This window comes from Dendrobates tinctorius, unplaced genomic scaffold (genome assembly GCF_039654945.1).
Source record: "Dendrobates tinctorius isolate UK_male_01 unplaced genomic scaffold, ASM3965494v1 ptg000035l, whole genome shotgun sequence".
Classification (NCBI taxonomy): domain Eukaryota; kingdom Metazoa; phylum Chordata; class Amphibia; order Anura; family Dendrobatidae; genus Dendrobates; species Dendrobates tinctorius.
Genome location: NW_027361703.1, coordinates 59,490,544 through 59,514,118, shown reverse-complemented (window position 1 = coordinate 59,514,118; position 23,575 = coordinate 59,490,544).

The following is a 23,575-nucleotide window of genomic DNA, read 5'->3' as shown; positions in this document are numbered from 1 at the left end:
GGAACTCCAGTGTAACTCAGTGCTAGGAGATCTTCATACTTTAAGGCGCTATAGAGGAGACTGTTATGATGAGTCACCGAAGGAGGAAAAAACAAAATACCAGCTAAGTCCAGAAAAACCAGAGAGGTTGGCAGTTATCGGATTGCAGACCCCTGAAACTATCCACAACAGCTAGCAGTAGCCGTGGGGGGTTCCTATGGTGCCCTAGACCCCTCGATCACAGCTGGAGAACTATATAGCCTAAAGACAGAAAGGGGAAAAACTAAACTGCCCCAGAGCAGACCCCAAAGCAATAGGCAGCCCCCAACATATAATGACGGTGAAGCAAGATGAAAACACTAACACAGATATAAAGATAGGTTGAGCAAATGATGGGGCCCAAGCTAACTACATAGGACAGGATAGGAAAGCTGCTGTCTGCCATCCGCAAAAACCCTATCAAAATGAGCCAACCGACTGATAGGAAAAACAGGCCCTGAAGTCACTAGGCTTCAAAAGACTATATCAGCACTCAGGTATATTCTGAAGACAGAGCAAAATATCAACAGATCAGAGACAAAAATGGAGTTCAGCTCACCCCCGGCTGGGGATGGCAGAACTCCCAAAAAGCAAGGCAAAACAAAAACAAAACTGAAGAGTACAAAGAAGAGCAGAAAAACTTAGCTTTGAGATGCAGGAATCAGACTGGTCTCCAAGAATCCAGCAGGAAAATCACCAGCCAGGAAGAAGGGCGTCGGCAGCCTTATATCCAGTCCTCAATTCCAGCCACCCTGTCATCATCTAGCTGCCCAGGTGTTTGGTAATCAGCCTCACTACCTTCCTTCACCAGAGGAGGGAGTTCATCAGACCTCAATGATGAAGGGAAAAATGAACTCACAACAGTACCTCCCCCTTGAGGAGGGGTACCGAACCCTCATCCATGCCACCAGGGCGATCCGGGTGAGCCCGATGAAAGGCACGCACCAATCTTTCGGCATGAATATCAGAGGCAGAGACCCAGGAATTATCCTCCTGACCATAACCCTTCCACTTAACCAAATACTGGAGTCTCCGTCTAGCCAGACGGGAATCCAGTATCTTCTCTACCTCATATTCCATGTTACCTTCAACCAATATAGGGTCAGGAGGTGCCACCACAGGAACTACTGGTTCAACAAACCTCTTCAAAAAGGACCCAGACATGTGACCCAGAGAAGCAGGAGGATCAGGAGGCAGTCAGCACCCATACTGCTCAGAAACCAGTACCAGGCTCTCACGCAGGAAAACGATGAAGAAATACATCAGGATAAGACTTTGCCAACAAACAGCAACCTTGTACGCCTTCAGAGTCCTCCTGGATGGAGAAAGAAAAATGTTGTGAAGAAGAAACGGAGAGTGGTGGTCATGGGGGATTCCCTGTTGAGAGGAACAGAGGCCGCTATCTGCAGACCGGATATAACCTCAAGAGAAATGTGCTGTCTTCCAGGTGCAAAAATTAAAGATGTGTCTGACAGGATATCAAGACTCTTCAGACCTACAGATGACTACCCATTCCTGCTACTACATGTGGGGACAAATGACACCGCAAGAAACGACCTGGAAACCATCTGCAGAGACTTTGAAGACTTAGGCAAGAAAGTGAAAGAACTGGGAGCGCAGGTGGTCTTCTCTTCCATCCTCCCAGTGGATGGCCATGGAACAAGGAGGTGGAATAAGATTCTGCAGGTGAACAACTGGCTACGTCGATGGTGCCGTCAGCAACGATTTGGATTTCTGGATCACGGAGTGAACTACTTATACGATGGACTACTTGCTAGAGATGGGGTGCACCTTACGAAGACTGGAAAGCATGTATTTGGAAGTCGCCTTGCTACACTTGTAAGGAGAGCTTTAAACTAGAACAACATGGGAAGGGAAGCAAAAGACCAGAAAAAGCCATACACCTGACAAATGCTATTGAGAACTCTGCTATTAGAAGTGGAAAGGAAGAACAAAGACGAAAGAATCTAATTAATAAAAATATTGGAGAAAGAGAAACCAATCACAAACTAAAATGTTTCTATACTAATGCACAAAGCATGGGCAACAAACAAGGAGAACTGGAACTACTAACACAGGAAAAGAAATATGATGTCATAGGAATCACTGAAACTTGGTGGGACAATACACATGATTGGAATACAAGACTAGAAGGATACAACTTATTTGCAAGAAACAGACTTGATAAACGAGGAGGGGGTGTTGCATTGTATGTTAGAAACGCGTATATCTGCACAGATTGAAGCTCCAGAGACTGGGAGTTCTGTGGAAACTGTTTGGGTAAGAATACAAGGACAGAACAATGGAAAGGACACCATTGTAGGCATTTACTACAGGCCGCCTGTGCAAGCTGAAGATATGGATGAACTCTTTATGCATCAAATGGCCAAGTTCTCCAAAAAATATGACATAGTTGTCATGGGAGATTTCAACTATCCAGACATTTGTTGGGAATCTCTCTCAGGCAAAACTAACAGGTCAAGGAAATTCTTATCCTCTCTTGCTGACAAATTTATCTTCCAAAAGGTAGGGGAGAAAACAAGGGGAACTGCTACCTTGGATCTAATCCTTATAAACAGGGAGGAAATGGTTGAGGAGGTAAAAGTGGCTGGAACCCTAGGAGGTAGCGACCATGCTATTTTAGAATTTTGGATAACTAGAGGCGGAAGACCTGTGAAGACTCAGACGTCAAGGTCAGATTTCAGAAAGGCAGATTTTAAGGGATTCAGAAAGATAATTGGAGGGATCCAATGGCTGGATATCCTTAAAGACAAAAATGTCCAGGAAGGATGGGAAATCTTGAAAAATAAAATTCTCAAAGCACAGTTGTTAACAATTCCGAAAAGAGGGAAGAATAGGAAGCATTTAAGGAAACCAGGATGGGTGAACACAGAACTTAAGCACATGCTAAAAAGGAAGAAAAAAATGTTTATAAAATGGAAAGAGGGAGGCATATCTAAAGAAGAATATAATGCTGTCTGCAGAACCTGCAGGGCACAAATCAGATTAGCTAAAGCTGAAAATGAATTGAGGCTTGCAAGAGATGTCAAAACTAATAATAAAGGATTTTGGGGATATGTCAAAAGTAAAAGAAAAGTCAAAGATGCTATAGGATTTTTACAGGATGAAAATGATGAAATGGTAAGACAGGATGTTGAGAAGGCTGAACTTTTAAATTCCTATTTTGCATCTGTTTTCTCTCAGAAAGGAAATGTAACACCAACTGTTATTCACTGTCCTATTAAGGGAATAGAAGAATCCAGGATATCTATAAACAGAAAGATAGTGAGGAAACACTTAGCTAACCTAAATGAATCCAAGTCTCCAGGTCCAGATGAATTACACCCCAGAGTACTGAAGGAGATAGCAGAAGAAATTTTTGAACCCCTCTCCATAATCTTTGAAAATTCTTGGAGAACAGGAGAAGTGCCAGAAGACTGGAGAAGAGCAAATGTTGTTCCTATCTTCAAAAAGGGGAACAAGGTGGACCCAGGCAACTATAGGCCGGTGAGTCTGACTTCTATACCAGGAAAGATCTTTGAACAAATTATTAAACAACATGTATGTCAATACCTGGATAAGAATGAAGTGATCAAACAGAGTCAACATGGGTTTGTAACTAATAAGTCATGTCAGACTAACTTAATTTCCTTCTATGACGGTATCACTGATTGGGTGGATCAAGGAAATGCTGTAGATATAGTATATCTTGACTTCAGCAAAGCATTTGACAAAGTCTCTCATACAATCCTTATTGAAAAAATGACTAAGTATGGAATGGACAAGGCAACTGTTAGGTGGATTCATAACTGGCTTAGTGATCGGACCCAAAGAGTGGTCGTAAATGGCTGCACATCCAGTTGGAAGAATGTCTCAAGTGGGGTACCACAGGGCTCTGTCCTGGGCCCTGTATTGTTCAACATCTTTATCAACGATTTAGATGAAGGAATTGAGGGTAAACTGATTAAATTTGCTGATGACACAAAGCTAGGAGGGATAGCTAATACTAGAGAAGAGAGAGAGAGGATTCAAAAAGATTTAAATAAACTGGAGAAGTGGGCAGCAACTAACAGAATGGTTTTTAACAGGGAGAAATGCAAAGTACTACATCTAGGCAATAAAAATGAAAAAAGCATACAGTATATAGAATGGGAGGAATAGGGCTAAGTGACAGCACATGTGAAAAAGACTTGGGTATACTAATAGATCACAGACTGAATATGAGTCAACAGTGTGATACAGCAGCAAAAAAGGCAAATGCAATTCTAGGATGTATTAACAGAAGCATACAGTCTAGATCACGTGAAGTCATTATTTCCCTCTACTCCTCTTTGGTCAGACCTCATCTGGAATATTGTGTCCAGTTTTGGGCACCACATTTTAAAAAAGACATCAACAAACTGGAGCAAGTTCAGAAAAGAGCGACCAGAATGGTGACCGGTCTGCAAACCCTGTCTTATGAGGAAAGGTTGCAGGATTTGGGAATGTTTAGTTTGCAAAAGAGAAGACTGAGAGGAGACTTAATAGCTGTCTACAAATATCTAAAGAGCTGTCACATTGTAGAAGGATCAACTTTATTCTCATTTGCACAAGGAAAGACTAGAAGCAATGGGATGAAACTGAATGGGAGGAGACACAGATTAGATATTAGAAAAAACTTTTTGACAGTTAGAGTGATCAATGAGTGGAACAGGCTGCCACGAGAAGTGGTGAGTTCTCCTTCAATGGAAGTCTTCAAACAGAGGCTGGACAGACATCTGACTGGGATGATTTAGCGAATCCTGCTTTGAGCAGGGGGTTGGACCAGATGGCCCAGGAGGTCCCTTCCAACTCTACGATTCTATGATTCTATGATTCTATGACTTATGAAACACATTATGAATTTTAAATGTGGCAGGAAGAGCCAACCGAAAAGAGACCGGATTAATAATCTCCAAACTCTTGTAAGGTCCAATAAATCTAGGCTTAAACTTAGGAGAAGCCACCTTCATAGCGATATTTTTTGATGACAACCAAACCATATCACCCACCTTAAACTGGGGACCAACGGTCCTACGCCGGTTGGAAAACCGCTGGGCCTTTTCCTGGGAGAGAGACAACTTATCCACTACTTGGTCCCAGATCTGGTGCATTCTCTCTACCACAGTGTCAACACCTGGGCAGGCAGAAGGCTCCACCTGCCCTGAAGAAAATCGAGGGTGAAAACCAAAGTTACAAAAAAAAGGTGACATCAAAGTGGCAGAACTAGCTCTATTATTTAAAGCAAATTCGGCCAAGGGCAAAAATGAAACTCAATCATCCTGATCGGCAGAAATAAAACATCTCAAATACGACTCCAAAGTCTGGTTTGTTCTCTCCATCTGCCCATTGGTCTGAGGGTGAAACGCAGAGGAGAAGGACAACTGAATTCCCAGCTTGGAACAGAAAGTCCTCCAAAATCCAGACACAAACTGAACTCCTCTGTCAGATACAATGTTCTCAGGAATCCCGTGCAAGCGAACCACCTGTTGCAAAAACAAGGGCACCAACTCAGAGGAAGATGGCAACTTAGGGAGTGGTACAAGATGGACCATCTTTGAGAATCTATCACAAAAAAAACACAGCTTATTACGCCTTCTGAACTCTTGACGTTGCGCCCTAGACAAAACTCTATCACATTGCATAGGTTCAGACATTTGTTCAACAGGTGGTAACATCTCTCGTGTAGTTTTGCGTTCACGTAAACGCCGATCCACCTGAATGGCTAATGACATAGAATCGTCAAGACCAGAGGGAACAGGAAATCCCACCATAGTATCTTTTACAGTTTCTGACAAACCCTTCCGAAAGAGGGCTGCCAAGGCACCATCATTCCAGGTAGTAAGGACCGCCCACTTTTGGAATTTTTGACAGTACAACTCTGCCGAATCCCGACCCTGGCTTAATGCCAACAGGGTCTTTTCAACCTAATCAATAGCATTAGGTTCATCATACAACAACCCCAAGGCTTGAAAAAATGCGTTCACATTATTCAGAATAGGATCATCCGGTTTCAAAGAAAACTCCCAATCCTGGGGATCGCCGCGCAGCAAAGAGATAACAATTTTAACCTGCTGCTTTCAATTATTCTTGAAATTCAAGAATTTAGACCGATCCCCCAAAAATCCATCAGGAGTAGGAATATTTGGTTCAGCAGCATGTGAATGAGCAAGATAGGTGGAAATTCCCCAAACTTCAGCAGCGAGCTGCTCCACACGATCAGACAATTGCTTCATCTCCATTGAGAGAAAAATTCCACCTACGGCCTCAGAGATATAGAGGAAAAAATATGCACAAAAAGAAAAAAAAAAAATTTCTGACACTTTTCTTTTTTTTTTCTCCTACAATTCTCTCCTGCTATTGAGTACCCTAGGATCTGCGGTATGGCTGGTGATTCTGTTATGATGAGTCACCGAATGAGGAAAAAACAAAATACCAGCTAAGTCCAGAAAAACCAGAGAGGTTGGCAGCTATCGGATTGCAGACCCCTGAACCTATCCACAACAACTAGCAGTAGCCGTGGGGGGTTCCTACGGTGCCCTAGACCCCTCGATCACAGCCGGAGAACTATATAGCCTAAAGACAGAAAGGGGAAAAACTAAACTGCCCCAGAGCAGACCCCAAAGCAATAGGCAGCCCCCAACATATAATGACGGTGAAGCAAGATGAAAACACTAACACAGATATAAAGATAGGTTGAGCAAATGATGGGGCCCAAGCTAACTACATAGGACAGGATAGGAAAGCTGCTGTCTGCCATCCGCAAAAACCCTATCAAAATGAGCCAACCAACTGATAGGAAAAACAGGCCCTGAAGTCGCTAGGCTTCAAAAGACTATATCAGCACTCAGGTATATTCTGAAGTCAGAGCAAAATATCAACAGATCAGAGACAAAAATGGAGTTCAGCTCACCCCTGGCCGGGGATGGCAGAACTCCCAAAAAACAAGGCAAAACAAAAACAAAACTGAAGAGTACAAAGAAGAGCAGAAAAACTTAGCTTTGAGATGCAGGAATCAGACTGGTCTCCAAGAATCCAGCAGGAAAATCACCAGCCAGGAAGAAGGGCGTCGGCAGCCTTATATCCAGTCCTCAATTCCAGCCACCCAGTCATCATCTAGCTGCCCAGGTGTTTGGTAATCAGCCTGACTACCTTCCTTCACCAGAGGAGGGAGTTCATCAGACCTCAATGGTGAAGGGAAAAATGAACTCACAACAGGAGACGTTCAGAAAGGTACATGTTGGCGGAGTGTTGGAGGGAAGCCTACCATCTTGCCTGGAGGTTGACTGAGTCTCTGACCCGGAGGACACGGCCCGGAGGCAGGCACCTGTGTGCACTACAGACTGTGAGTAAAGCTTTGGAACTACAAGCCCCGGTGTCCTCCATTCATTATCGCACCTACATCCTCAGCACCACTACATCTGGGTACCAGCTCCTACACTGCCTGCGCTTCTCCTCATCCATTACACCTACACCGCTCTGGGGCTACAGCTCCACCTGTGGGGAGCTTCACCATCTTGGCTGCCACACACCACCAGCCCCAGAGGATCTGCAAGCAGCGTCGGCTTAACACCTCACTTGCCGAACACCACAGGTGGCGTCACGAACTATTCATTCAAACTAACTACAATATGAATTTTCCCCATTACTTGGGCGCCCAGGGCCACGGACCGGGTCACCGCCGCTGTGACACATCCCCCTGACACCTGCCCGGTACCGAGTACCCCGCAGCCCTGGGAGGGTGACCCATATATACACCTTGTACCTTGTCATACACCAGCCTATTTCAGCCTGTTAAATTGAGGTGTAATCTATAGTGAGCCTGAGATAATTGTTCAGCCTCCTAAAATCTCTAGGGAGATTCAAATTCTCCCCAAAACTATATACACCTTGCACCTTCTCATACACCAGCCTATTTCAGCCTATCAAAATGGAGGTGTAATCTATAGTGGGCCTGAGATAATTGTTCAGCCTCCTAAAATCTCTAGGGAGATTCAAATTCTCCCCAATACTATATACACCTTGTACCTTGTCATACACCAGTCAATTTCAGCCTGTTACATTGAGGTGTAATCTATAGTGGGCCTGAGATAATAGTTCAGCCTCCTAAAATCTCTAGGGAGATTCAAATTCTCCCCAATACTATATGTTGCGCCCTTGAGGCTCAGTCACCACATAGGTACTGCACCTTCTCCTAAGGTGTAGTGCCCCACCATCCAGGTAAGGTGGGAACTCCTTTCCACGCTCCAACACTCACACCCCACATACCAGGGTAGTTCTGCACAACCACATTGCGGCTCAGTGCTTAGAGAGTAGCAGAGCACCTTTGGTGGTTCCCTGCTTGGAACATTGGACGTGCTGGGAGGTGGATGGAGTTAGAATATATAAAAGACTGGGAAGGTTTGGAATTAGAGGTCAGTCTGTGGGGGCAGTCTGCGAGAGCAGTCCCCTAGGAAAGTAGGAGAAGGAAGCCACTCGGAGAGGAGTGGGGATCCCTGGAAGAAGGGATGGAGGAAGGAGTGCTGCAGCTGCCTCAGTGACCTGAGCCAGCTGGCACGGGCACGGAAGGAAGGAAGAAGGACACTGATCTGTAACCTAAGCATCCATAAGAAAGAGAATAGTACGGAACGAAGGAGAATAGAACAGAGAGGACATGGGTTGGAAGGAAGCACCCTGCCTATAGGTTCTAAGCGCAAGGCCGGGCCCCGGTCCCCGAGGTTGTATGGACACTTATGGTTCTGCAGCAGACACCGGTGGAGTAGTTGGCTGTAAATACACTACTCCCATCTAAGACTTGGGGCACAACAGCATTTGGATAGAGAGCCGGGACTCAGGAGAAGAGAGTCCTCGAAGCAGGCTACAGCTGTCTGCCGTACAAGGAGAGTTCTTGGGAACATCTGATGAGAGGAACTCCAGTGTAACTCAGTGCTAGGAGATCTTCATACTTTAATGCGCTATAGAGGAGACTGTTATGATGAGTCACCGAAGGAGGAAAAAACAAAATACCAGCTAAGTCCAGAAAAACCAGAGAGGTTGGCAGTTATCGGATAATAGTTCAGCCTCCTAAAATCTACGGAGATTCAAATTCTCCCCAATACTATATACACCTTGTACCTTGACATACACCAGCCAATTTCAGCCTGTTAAATTGAGGTGTAATTTATAGTGGGCCAGAGATAATAGTTCAGCCTCCTAAAATCTCTAGGGAGATTCAAATTCTACCCAATACTATATACACCTTGTACCTTGTCATACACCAGCCAATTTCAGCCTGTTAAATTGAGGTGTAATCTATAGTTGGCCTGAGATAATAGTTCAGCCTCCTAAAATCTCTAGGGAGATTCAAATTCTCCCCAATACTATATACACCTTGTACCTTGTCATACACCAGCCTATTTCAGCCTGTTAAATTGAGGTGTAATCTATAGTGGGCCTGAGATAATAGTTCAGCCAATACTATATACACCTTGCACCTTGTTTTACAGTACCATATAGCTGGTGGTATTTTGGGTACATTTTCCCAAAAATGAGGAAGTATGGTGGAAGAGGCCTTGGAAGTGGGTGGGGGTTGCCATGATGATGGTGGTGGTGGTGCATCTGCTGGTAGTGGCAAAAGCACAATAGCACCTAAGGCAGGAGGTGTTGAGCCTGCGTCATGGTTTGGCTCCGGAAGGCCTGGAAGGCTACCTTTTCTGGGAGTAGGATAACTGCTTTTAAAGCCGGAGCATCAGGAACTGGTTTTGGCTTACATTGCCGAAACAGACTCCAGCAAATATGCCCTCCTCTTCTGAAGTTTCAAAAAATGCAAGCACTGAGTCGTCAAGTGCTGGCTCCTGGTCAGGAAGAACCCATTTCCTTGTGTCCTTCACCCCCACCAAAAGTGAATGATGCAGCAGGCCACACTTCACATTAGTCCATGTAGCTCTTTCTCACATACCATGCCTGGGTTATCAAGTCAAATCGTGAATTCCCCAGTCCAAGATGAATCTGACATGGAGTGTGGGTCGCAAGCCAGGGCAGTGGGGTTAATCGGTACCGGGCCGGTGTCTCAGAGGGATGTGTCACGATGATGGTGACCCGGTCCGTGGCCCTGGGCGTCCATGCAAAGGGGTGAATAATGTTTATAGGTGAATGATATGTGATGCCACCTGTGGTTTCTGATCAGATTGACAAGCACTGCAGTGTCGCTTCTCTGGGACAGATGTTGTGGTACAGCTAAGATGTAGAAGCCCTGCACAGGTAGGACCGTAGACGCAGGGCAGATGAAAGAGTTGGTAGATGGTGTGCAGTGCAGGATGTAGCAGAGCCGTGCACCAGGCGCAGGAGAAAGATGACAGACACAGTCATGCAGTTCCTTTACCTGTACTTGGTAAGTGCCGTCCAGGACCCAGAGTACAGATGGAGAAGGAGTTGGTCAGCCTGGAAGCAAATTAGGAATTCTCTCTCTGCAGATAGGTAGTGTGGCCTCCGTTCTAGCGCTTATCTGAGGTACTCGCAGTACTGAGTTCACTGAAGTTCCCCCTGTTGACTCTCTTTTGGAACTTTCTCGTATGGCAGCCAGCCGTAGCCTTTTCCTTCTAGCTCACACACGTCGCTGCTGGGGCCTCCGAGACTTAGTTGGGAACAGAGCATTTACAGCTGCTACTTCCTCTGGTTTCTGCTGCAGGACCGTCAGTGTCCCTACAAACTCGGAGACCAGAATCTCGACCATGCGCTCCAGCTAGGAGTGAGCCTTAACTCTGCTCATCCTCCAGCTCCCCTTCTCACGTCCACACACTTGCCCTTCCCTTCACAGACTGCCCTAACTTCCCTCCTCCCGACCACAGAGAGCAGCTCCTCAGCAGTGAGGTTCAGAGCTCTCCCTGCTAGCCTGGAGTGGGAACTGTGTTGTGTGTTGGTTTAATTGCTAGAGAGATCCTTCATTGCTCCCAAGCATGACATCACACTCCCTAGGAGGAAGGTAATGCCACTGTGGCGACCATACTCCTGGAGGCGCCACAAGTGCACTGATGCCCAGCCACTGCTAGATGATTCTGCTGGTACATTGACCCAGACCACTACATTCCCCTCGCATTCTACACAGCCAGAATCTGACCCTGATGAAACTCAGGTTCCCCTTCCCGCATACTATACCACCTTACACGGTGACAAAGAGGAAGGTGCAGATGAAAGTGCAGGTTCCTTGAGCAGGTGGGGGGGCATACTCATGGGCGACGCCACTGGCACAGGGCCCCTCATAGTACGCAAAAGTGTCTCTGCCGGTAGGAGGGCCCACCCGCCGTCAGACACACCGCCGTACTATGAGGGGCCCTGTGCCAGTGCCGTCGCCAACGAGTGGGCCCCCCCTGCTTGCTCAGGATCCCAGCACTTGCAAAGTTGAAATACTTACCTCTCCCTGGTCCACCGCCTTGACGTCTTCCGCGTTTCCTGACAGTGACATTCTGGTCAGAGAGCGCGATGACATTACGTCTGTACACCCTCTGCCTAAACAGTCCAAGTGCAGAGAGATGGAAGATGGGGACGATGAGGAGTCCAGAGTACAGGGAGTCCCTATCGAGGAGACTTATTTGTTTTAAAGGTTGGGAGCAATTTTTGGGGAGCACTATACTCTGGAGAATTATATATGGGGGCCACCATACACTGGAGCATTCCAAAGGTGGACATCAGACACTGGAGCAGCATTTACAGGGCCCATTATACACTGGAGCATTAGAAATGGGGCCCATTATATATGGAGCATTATTTGGGCCCATAAGACACTGGAGCATCATCCATGGGGCCCATCATATACTGGAGCATTGTAAATGGGGCAGATTATATATGGAGCATTATTTGGACCAATCGTACACTAGAGCATCATCCGTGAGGCCCATCATATGCTGGAGCTTTCCAAATGGGGGACATCAGACACTGGAGCAGCATTTACAGGGCCCATTATACACTGGAGCATTAGAAATGGGGCCCATTATATATGGAGCATTATTTGGGCCCATAAGACAGTGGAGCTTCATCCATGGGGACCAACATATACTGTAGCATTATGTGGAGCTCATCATATACTGTATTGAACATTATATGTGACCAATGATTCTGTATGGAGAAATATATGGGCCTCATTACTCTGTATGGCGCACTATGTGGTGGCCATAATACTGTATGGAGTAATATACTGTCCGTTTTTGGAGCTATTGTAGAATTTAAAATGGATATCAGTCATGTGATGTAAGAAGTTAAGTATTTTTCATTGTACTATACCGCTATTTCTCTGCCGTATCAGAGGATCATGAATTGTGGCATGTGTTAAAGGAGCCCAGTGACACTCTTTGGCCCTGAAAATCTGGAGCCAGCCCTACCACCCCCCACAACTTTAGCCAAATAACCCCCAGTTTTCAATGCCTAACTATTATTATAAAGTAAATTAAGGTTGACAAGCTTAAGTAATAAGAATTGATGTTTTTGGCATTGAAATGGGCACTGTAGGTGTGTTTCCTGTCCTCCACTCACTGCCGACTTTTCTTCCCCATTGAATTGCATTGGGTTTCGTGTTTCAGTCGGCCTTCGACTTTTCACAATAAACGGCCAATTGCGTTTGACCCGACTTTTGCGAAAGTCGGGTTTCATGAAACCCGACTCGACCCGAACAAAGGCAAAGTCGCTCATCTCTACCCTACATCAGTATTCCACATCAGTCCTTAAGAGTCACCAACATGTCATGTTTTCAGGATTTCATAATATTGCCAGATGATTATGTAGTATTAAGGAAATCCTGAAAACATGATCTGTTGATGTCTGTTGAGGATTGGAGCTGGGAAATGCTGCACTACTTAATGCTGCTCTTAGATTAAATAGGAAAAACTTGTTGACAGATTCCCTTTATTATAAGATCATTCTTTCTTTTTGTTTTACTAGTTAACTAGAAAATCAAAACAGTATGACCGAAGGATAATACAACTATGTGGGGCATAGAAAGATAACAACTTGAGCATAGGTGTTCATTTAAAAGTATAATATTTTATTAACACCTTTTCTAAAAACAATTTATTATATATGAACACACTTAGGATGTATTATCCAGACCTCCGTACTCTAGTTCTCCCCTTGTTTTGTCTGAGTGGAGCGCGCACTTGTTCATTGTACTAGCCTTGTCTCCGTTGGCTTCCGGTTCCAGCGGTGTGCTGGAACGCACCGCCATCATTACCTTGACTGCACTGCGGGCTTGCATGCCACCTACCGGAAGCCGCGGGTCACATGACAGTCACGTGCACGGGGGGAGGTGCGCCGACATTCACTTGGCCAAACAGGAGCAATACAACATTTTGCAGAGCCCACACGTGATCTACATCACCAACAGTCTATTGGCTAGTAGCAATATTAAAGAACCAGCAGCCCCACTCCCCTATACACTAAGCTGAGGAAGACAGTGCAAAACATGCATTGGGGTGGAGAGAAGCCCTGCCAGACTCCGCAGCAATATGCTGGATCTTTGCCCAGACCCTCACTGCAATAGGTAAACTAACTCTATTATGATTATGACATCTGTATGCAATATGTGAATATTAGATCTATGCTTGGCACATGAATACACAGATTGTGGCACTTGTACCCCTTTGTTTTTCATATTGGTGTCATTCTAAAGAGAAATTGTGAAGTGCATGAATACAAGTCTCTATTTCTTGACCTTGTATATAAGCCTATTGTTAGGTGAGTGGGATTCCTTTGAATATGATCCTTTTTTGATATTTCTGCTGTAATCAACATCATTGCGGCTTCTTTCTGGCAGTCCTTCCCTCACAAAAGAAGCATCTTGTATCTTGTATCTAGCATCTTGCTAAATACTACATCCTAAGGGTGTTCATAAATAATAAACTGTTTTTAGAAAATCTGTTAAAATATTATACCTTTAAACGAACACCTATGCTCAAGTGACTATCTCTGTATGCCCCAGATAGTTGTATATCTTTCGGTCATACTGTTTTGACTTTCTGATCTGTTTATGAAACCACAGTTTTTGGACCCTTTTTCTTTGATGATTACTAGTTAACTAACCTAATTTTGGAGAATTTATTATATCCGATTTATCATTACCCACCTTCCTTGTTTTTCCTTTTAGGGTTCGCTCACATCTGCGTATAACAAATCACTCTGATGTTCATCCAGGAAAGTTGGACTGGTGTCATACATATAACACTCCGTATTCAGTAACACTAAGGTATGCAAACATACAGTAGAATATATGAAATTGGAATTGCATTGCTGCTCTAGAAAAAAAAAGTTATAATGAAGATATTTAGCGCATAAATCACACCTGCTTTTGATATTTCTATACATAGACAGAATTCTGCCTACCTATATAACTGTGGGCTATCAGCCCAAAAGAGATATCAATATTAGGTTAGGTTCCCAGCGAAGAAGGTTACCTTGTTGATGGCGTTGGGCACACATGAATTGGCTAATTAATGTGCTAAATATCCTCTTTTTAACTTTTTTCTAGAGTAGCAATGCAAATACAGTTTCATATAATCCATGTTTGCCTGCTATAGCGTTACAAAGTGCAGCTTTCATTTGTTAGTTACACTCTTCTAAGTGTGAAGTCCCAAGTTGTTTTGCCCACATATAGTAGCTTACATGGGCACTGGTTTACATAAATGACATATTCAATATCACATGTCATATAAAACTTAATGTTGAAGTTTTTTTTATATGTTTACTATACGATTTACTATATTTGGTAATTATCCAAGAAGTATCACTTCTCCTTGCGGAGATTGCCATGCTAAGCATGCCGAGATGAGGAGACTTAAAGCTGCAATGCTCCTCTAGGATATATGCAAATTGTCTCTTCAGAGAGAGGACTAGAACTCTAGTGCAAACTATTGGAAGTAGCAATTCTAAAAGTCAGTGTTAACCCTTTGATTATTTTCTCTTTGTGGGGGAGTACTTTCACCAACTCAGAGGTACTGCAATGGGGAGCCCTTGTGCCCCCACGTATGCTAATAATCTTCCTGGGCTGGTGGGAGGAAACCCATATCTTTGGAGAGGGTGAGGAATGGTGGAACAAATATATCAGCCTCTGGGCCAGATACATTGATGACATACTGGTATTTTGGTCTGGCCCAGAGGCTGAGTTTCGCCGTTTTGTGGAGACCATTAATGTTAATAACATAGGACTTAGATTCACTTCTGAACATCATGATAGAAGTGTAAATTTCCTGGACTTGACTATCTCAAAGGAACCTGGTGGGAGCATCCGACCTGTACGTACCGCAAGCCCACATCTACCAACAACCTCCTAAGATGGACAAGTCATCACCCTATCCCCCTTAAGAGGGGGATACCCAAAGGGCAATTCCTGTGTATAAGAAGGAATTTTTCAGATTTGGGCACCTTTAGGAGACAGGCCGGAGATCTATATGACAGGTTTAGAGCGAGAGATTATCCTTGTGATGTCTTGGATGGTCCACTGAATGAAGAATTCTCTGCCGATAGACAGTCCCTCCTAAGTAAAAGAGACACTAGGAGTCAAGAAAGTAACCTGGTGAGGTTAATTGGGAGATATGATGGACAATCTGAGAGAGTATATCAAGTCCTAAAAAAAACATTGGGGGTCTTTTTGCCAGACCCTAACCTTAGAATATTTGTGTCCCCAAAACCTAGTGACACATATAGGAGAGGGAGGTCTATTGGCGACCAGTTGGTCCATAGCTTATACTGTATCAAAGGCCTAAAAAAACGGACGTGGTTGGATAGAAGACCATTGGGTTTTTTTAAATGTGGGAATTGTTCAAGATGCGGTATGATGTCTCAAGGGAAAACCTTTAATAGTTCAGCTAATGGGAGAGTTTTCACTGTTAGGGATTTTGGAAATTGCAGATCCATGGGTGTTATGAATGAGTCACCGAAGGAGGAAAAAACAAAAATACAAGCTAAGCCCAGAAAACCAGAGAGGTTGGTAGCTATCTGATTGCAGACCCCTGATCCTATCCACAACAACTAACAGTAGCCGTGGGGGGTTCCTACGATGCCCTAGACCCCTCGATCACAGCCGGAGAACTAAATAGGCCTAAAGAAAGAAAGGGGAAATCTAAACTGCCCCAGAGCAGACCCCAAAGCATTTGGCAGTCCCCAACATATAATGACGGTGAAGCAAGATGAAAACACTAACACAGATAGAAAGATAGGTTGAGCAAACGATGGGGCCCAAGCTAACTAAAAAGGACAGGATAGAAAAGCTGCTGTCTGCAATCCGTAAAAAACCCTACCAAAAAATGTCCCAACCGTCTGATAGGAAAAACAGGCCCTGAAGTCGCTAGGACTTCAAAATGACTATATCAGCACTCAGGTAAATTCTGAAGACAGAGAAAAGAGACAAATTGATCAGAGACAAAAATGGAACTCAGCACACCCCCGACCGGGGATGGCTGAACTCCAAAAAACAAGGTAAACAAAACAAAACTAATAAGTTCAAAAGCAGAGCAAAAACTTATCTTTGGGAAGCAGGAGTCAGACTGGTCTCCAAGAATCCAGCAGAGAAATCACCAGCGACTCAGAAGGGCGTTGGCTGCCTTATATCCAGTCAGAAATTCCTGTTACCCAGTCATCATCTACCAGATCTGGTGTTTGGTAATCAGCCTCACTACCTTCCTTCACCAGAAAAGGGAGTTCATCAGACATCGAGAAGGGAAAAATGAACTCACAACACATGGTCCTTGTATATAAAGCCACCTGTACTTGTCCCATGGACTATGTTGGAAAGACCATAAAGGAACTGAGGGTGAGGGTGGGTGAACATTTGTGTGACATCAAGAATAAACGAGACACACCGGTGGCCCGCCATATGAATGAGGTACATGGAGGATGCCTAAAAGAAATCACCTTTAGTATGATAGAATTGTTCAGACCAAAAATTAAAGTAGGAGATTTGGAAAGGACGATATAGAGACGAGAGGCAGAATGGATATTTAGATTACAGTTCCTCACCCCGAAAGGATTAAATGAGTGCCTATCCTATGCTTGCTTTATCTAATTATTTGTTTGTTCTGATGTTGCAAATTCCTCATTTTGGCTAAAACTGTTTTTATGGACGTGTTATGTTAAGATGGTAACATATTGAAAGCTTTCGAGACTACGCAGGTCTCTTCATCAGGCTAGACTAATACAAAATCTGAAGAATAACTTATTTATACACAAGACAGCACATAAATAACTCAATAGATAAGACAAGTGATGTGAAGCGGAATAGTCATTGTGGGAGAGAGATAAGCATAAATATTGGATCAGTTCATAGATAAGCAGTGTGAAGGTTTTATTGTCCTCTGACTGCCGGTCTGTGTTGTGATGGCCCCAGAAGGTCTGAGGGGCAAATTCCTTAATTGATGTAAAAAGACATAAATCCATGCAACACATTAATACCTGCACTGAATGTGTCGAAAGTTTTCATGAATTTGTACTCAGAGATTTTTCTCTCTCTCTGAGACTTGAAGTTACCTTTTAATACAAGTAATTTAATGTCCATCATGCTATGACCAGGGATACAAAAATGTTTTGCCACAGGTAGATCCATTCTTTTTTCTCTTATTGTGTGGCTATGAGAATTCATCCTTGTTCTCAGTTTTAGCCCGATCTCCCCCACATACAGACCCCCAGTAGGACATTTAGTACAAATAATTATGTACACCACGTTAGAAGTGATGCAGCTGAACGTACCTGGGATCTTGCAGTCCTGATGTGAGTTGGGGATCTTTATCTTGTCCGTGGTCATTATAAATGGACAGGTTTTACATTTTTTCTGGTTGCAAGGAAAGGTTCCTGCAGCTGTTGGAGAGGACAGGGAGCTTCTGACAATTATGCTTCTTAAATTTGGGGGCTGCCTAAAACACACCAGTGGGGGGTCTGGAAATATGGATTGTAATCGGGCATCTTTTTGCAGTAAAGGTTGTAATTTCCGTACAGCTCCCCTTAGCACCTCCAGATTTGGATTGTAGGTGACCACTAGAGGCATGCGGTTATTCTCTTCTTTAGCTTTGTAATGTAGCAGGTGATTCCTTGATATTCTGGTGGCCATTGTAATTTGGTTTTCAATTGTTCTTGGATGGTAGCCCTGATTTAAAAAGGTTTTTCTGAGGTGACCAAGGTGTTCATCTCTATCCATGGGGTTGGAACATATACGATTGTATCTGATGGCTTGGCTGTAGATAATAGAGTTCTTTATGTGTTTTGGATGGAAACTGTCCCATTTAAGGCATGTTGGACGGTTGATTGGCTTCTGATACAGGGATGTCTCTATTTCACTGTTTTCTTAGCTTAATGATGGTGTCTTTTCAGTTAGCCATTAAAAGGTATCAACCACTGAGGACTCTCAATTCTGAATATTTTTTCTATTTATATCAAATGAATTACGCATCTATAATTTTTTCTAGTATATTTAATCATGCTCCACTTTTAATAGAAAAAAGATTATATTAAGCCCGTTTATAGATGAAAATAATTGTGTATATGGGCATTGTATCTTGATTTGTGTGCCTGAAGGATCTGATAGATATGGTATATTGCGCAATAGCATTGTCGAATATATGTTAAACGCATTATTTAGAATCATAGAATCGTAGAGTTGGAAGGGACCTCCTGGGCCATCTGGTCCAACCCCCTGCTCAAAGCAGGATTCGCTAAATCATCCCAGTCAGATGTCTGTCCAGCCTCTGTTTGAAGACTTCCATTGAAGGAGAACTCACCACTTCTCGTGGCAGCCTGTTCCACTCATTGATCACTCTAACTGTCAAAAAGTTTTTTCTAATATCTAATCTGTGTCTCCTCCCATTCAGTTTCATCCCATTGCTTCTAGTCTTTCCTTGTGCAAATGAGAATAAAGTTGATCCTTCTACAATGTGACAGCCCTTTAGATATTTGTAGACAGCTATTAAGTCTCCTCTCAGTCTTCTCTTTTGCAAACTAAACATTCCCAAATCCTGCAACCTTTCCTCATAAGACAGGGTTTGCAGACCGGTCACCATTCTGGTCACTCTTTTCTGAACTTGCTCCAGTTTGTTGATGTCTTTTTTAAAATGTGGTGCCCAAAACTGGACACAATATTCCAGATGAGGTCTGACCAAAGAGTCACGTGATCTAGACTGTATGCTTCTGTTAATACATCCTAGAATTGCATTTGCCTTTTTTGCTGCTGCATCACACTGTTGACTCATATTCAGTCTGTGATCTATTAGTATACCCAAGTGTTTTTCACATGTGCTGTCACTTAGCCCTATTCCTCCCATTCTATATCTGCTTTTTTCATTTTTATTGCCCAGATGTAGTACTTTGCATTTCTCCCTGTTAAAAACCATTCTGTTAGTTGCTGCCCACTTCTCCAGTTTATTTAAATCTTTTTGAATCCTCTCTCTCTCTTCTCTAGTATTAGCTATCCCTCCTAGCTTTGTGTCATCAGCAAATTTAATCAGTTTACCCTCAATTCCTTCATCTAAATCATTGATAAAGATGTTGAACAATACAGGGCCCAGGACAGAGCCCTGTGGTACCCCACTTGAGACATTCTTCCAACTGGATGTGCAGCCATTTACGACCACTCTTTGGGTCCGACCACTAAGCCAGTTATGAATCCATCTAACAGTTGCCTTGTCCATTCCATACTTAGTCATTTTTTCAATAAGAATTGTATGAGAGACTTTGTCAAATGCTTTGCTGAAGTCAAGATATACTATATCTACAGCATTTCCTTGATCCACCCAATCAGTGATACCATCATAGAAGGAAATTAAGTTAGTCTGACATGACTTATTAGTTACAAACCCATGCTGACTCTGTTTAATCACTTCCTTCTTATCCAGGTATTGACATACATGTTGTTTAATAATTTGTTCAAAGATCTTTCCTGGTATAGAAGTCAGACTCACCGGCCTATAGTTGCCTGGGTCCACCTTCTTCCCCTTTTTGAAGATAGGAACAACATTTGCTCTTCTCCAGTCTTCTGGGACTTCTCCTGTTCTCCAAGAATTTTCAAAGATTATGGAGAGGGGTTCAAAAATTTCTTCTGCTATCTCCTTCAGTACTCTGGGGTGTAATTCATCTGGACCTGGAGACTTGAATTCATTTAGGTTAGCTAAGTGTTTCCTCACTATCTTTCTGTTTATAGATATCCTGGATTCTTCTATTCCCTTAATAGGACAGTGAATAACAGTTGATGTTACATTTCCTTTCTGAGAGAAAACAGATGCAAAATAGGAATTTAAAAGTTCAGCCTTCTCAACATCCTGTCTTACCATTTCATCATTTTCATCCTGTAAAAATCCTATAGCATCTTTGACTTTTCTTTTACTTTTGACATATCCCCAAAATCCTTTAATATTGCTTTTGACATCTCTTGCAAGCCTCAATTCATTTTCAGCTTTAGTAAATCTGATTTGTGCCCTGCAGGTTCTGCAGACAGCATTATATTCTTCTTTAGATATGCCTCCCTCTTTCCATTTTATAAACTTTTTTTCTTCCTTCTTAGCATGTGGTTAAGTTCTGTGTTCATCCATCCTGGTTTCCTTAAATGCTTCCTATTCTTCCCTCTTTTCGGAATTGTTAACAACTGTGCTTTGAGAATTTCATTTTTCAAGATTTCCCATCCTTCCTGGACATTTTTGTCTTTAAGGATATCCAGCCATTGGATCCCTCCAATTCTCTTTCTGAATCCCTTAAAATCTGCCTTTCTGAAATCTAACCTTGACGTCTGAGTCTTCACAGGTCTTCCGCCTCTAGTTATCCAAAATTCTAAAATAGCATGGTCGCTACCTCCTAGGGTCCCAGCCACTTTTACCTCCTCAACCATTTCCTCCCTGTTTATAAGGATTAGATCCAAGGTAGCAGTTCCCCTTGTTTTCTCCCTTACCTTTTGGAAGATAAATTTGTCAGCAAGAGAGGATAAGAATTTCCTTGACCTGTTAGTTTTGCCTGAGAGAGATTCCCAACAAATGTCTGGATAGTTGAAATCTCCCATGACAACTATGTCATATTTTTTGGAGAACTTGGCCATTTGATGCATAAAGAGTTCATCCATATCTTCAGCTTGCACAGGCGGCCTGTAGTAAATGCCTACAATGGTGTCCTTTCCATTGTTCTGTTCTTGTATTCTTACCCAAACAGATATACGCGTTTCTAACATACAATGCGACACCCCCTCCTCGTTTATCAAGTCTGTTTCTTGCAAATAAGTTGTATCCTTCTAGTCTTGTATTCCAATCATGTGTATTGTCCCACCAAGTTTCAGTGATTCCAATGACATCATATTTCTTTTCCTGTGTTAGTAGTTCCAATTCTCCTTGTTTGTTGCCCATGCTTTGTGCATTAGTATAGAAACATTTTAGTTTGTGATTGGTTTCTCTTTCTCCAATATTTTTATTAATTAGATTCTTTCGTCTTTGTTCTTCCTTTCCACTTCTAATAGCAGAGTTCTCAATAGCATTTGTCAGGTGTATGGCTTTTTCTGGTCTTTTGCTTCCCTTCCCATGTTGTTCTAGTTTAAAGCTCTCCTTACAAGTGTAGCAAGGCGACTTCCAAATACATGCTTTCCAGTCTTCGTAAGGTGCACCCCATCTCTAGCAAGTAGTCCATCGTATAAGTAGTTCACTCCGTGATCCAGAAATCCAAATCGTTGCTGACGGCACCATCGACGTAGCCAGTTGTTCACCTGCAGAATCTTATTCCACCTCCTTGTTCCATGGCCATCCACTGGGAGGATGGAAGAGAAGACCACCTGCGCTCCCAGTTCTTTCACTTTCTTGCCTAAGTCTTCAAAGTCTCTGCAGATGGTTTCCAGGTCGTTTCTTGCGGTGTCATTTGTCCCCACATGTAGTAGCAGGAATGGGTAGTCATCTGTAGGTCTGAAGAGTCCTGATATCCTGTCAGACACATCTTTAGTTTTTGCACCTGGAAGACACCTGGAAGACAGCACATTTCTCTTGAAGTTATATCCGGTCTGCAGATAGCGGCCTCTGTTCCTCTCAACAGGGAATCCCCCATGACAACCACTCTCCGTTTCTTCTTCACAACATTTTTCTTTCTCCATCCAGGAGGACTCCGAAGGCGTACAAGGTTGCTGTTTGTTGGCAAAGTCTTATCCTGATGTATTTCTTCATCGTTTTTCTGCGTGAGAGCCTGGTACTGGTTTCTGAGCAGTATGGGTGCTGACTGCCTCCTGATCCTCCTGCTTCTCTGGGTCACATGTCTCCATTCCTCTGTTTCTTCAGGTGCACTTCGAATTTCTTCTCTTTCTGTAACATGAAGAGATAATTCTGCTCTGTCCAAGAACTCTTCACCTTCCTTAATGATCTTCAACGTAGCTAACCTCTCTTCGAGATTTTGCAACTTTTCCTCCAACAGGGACACAAGCTTGCATTTGTGGCATGTGAAGTTTGGCTTTTCCACTGGTAAATCTGTGAACATGTAGCAAGAAATGCAGCTCACCAAATGGCTCCTGGCCTCTTCCATCTTGAGATTTCTTAAAAACGATGAAAGATGAGCCAAAATTCGCGCGCCGATAGCTGCAACGGCCAAAACCCAGTGATCGTTGAGCTCGCGGAGACTCTTCACTTATCCCAGAAGGCACTGGGAATATGCAAATGATCTCCTCAACACTCTTCCCCTGGTTTTCCGATTTCCTCTTTTCAGCTGCAACGGCCAAAACCCAGTGATCGTTGAGCTCGCGGAGACTCTTCACTTATCCCAGAAGGCACTGGGAATATGCAAATGATCTCCTCAACACTCTTCCCCTGGTTTGTGAATCGGAAGTCACAAGTGGTTTGTGACAGGGAGTGAGCCTCTTTTCTGCAATTTGGAATGCATAGGGATGGAGCGCAAGGCTCCCGGAACTGGAAATCATGCTGGTCACATGATCAGTGTGCGCCATGCAGTTTTGTGTGACGGTGTGTGGAACACACAGGATCACCTGTGGAATGCACGCTGGTATGAAACAGCAGGTCAGGAGGGGGCATGTTTTCTCATTGGTAATATGACCTGGGAGTACTACTGCCGGCTATTGAGTGGGCGGGGCCTATGACAGCATTGTAATCAAGTGGGGGTTATTTAAGTCCACCCTTTCTGACCACCAGGTATGCCAAGCATCATCATGGCATCCGGCATCTATATTACCGTGTCCTCCTGATGAACCGTGTCAACGGGGAAACTCGTCGGGGTGTCCTTAACTCAGCTAAGTTTTACCATTTGTTTGATATTGCTGTCTCATGAGAAATGATTTCTATTTGTGCTATAATGTCATTGCTTAGAGCTGCTGCATGAGGATCTGCCATATAGCCATTGTGGGGTGTCCTCAACTCGAGCTTTATCACTTGTTTGATATTGCTGTCTCATGAGAAATGATTTCTATTTGTGCTATAATGTCATTGCTTTGAGCTGCTGCATGAGGATCTGCCATATAGCCATTGTGGGGGCAGACTGTGTTAATATATTTGTCCATGGTATTTGGGACATTTTTGCTGTTTTTTGCTCTTGTGCTGCCAGACCCATAGAGCATCCTGTGTTACATTAA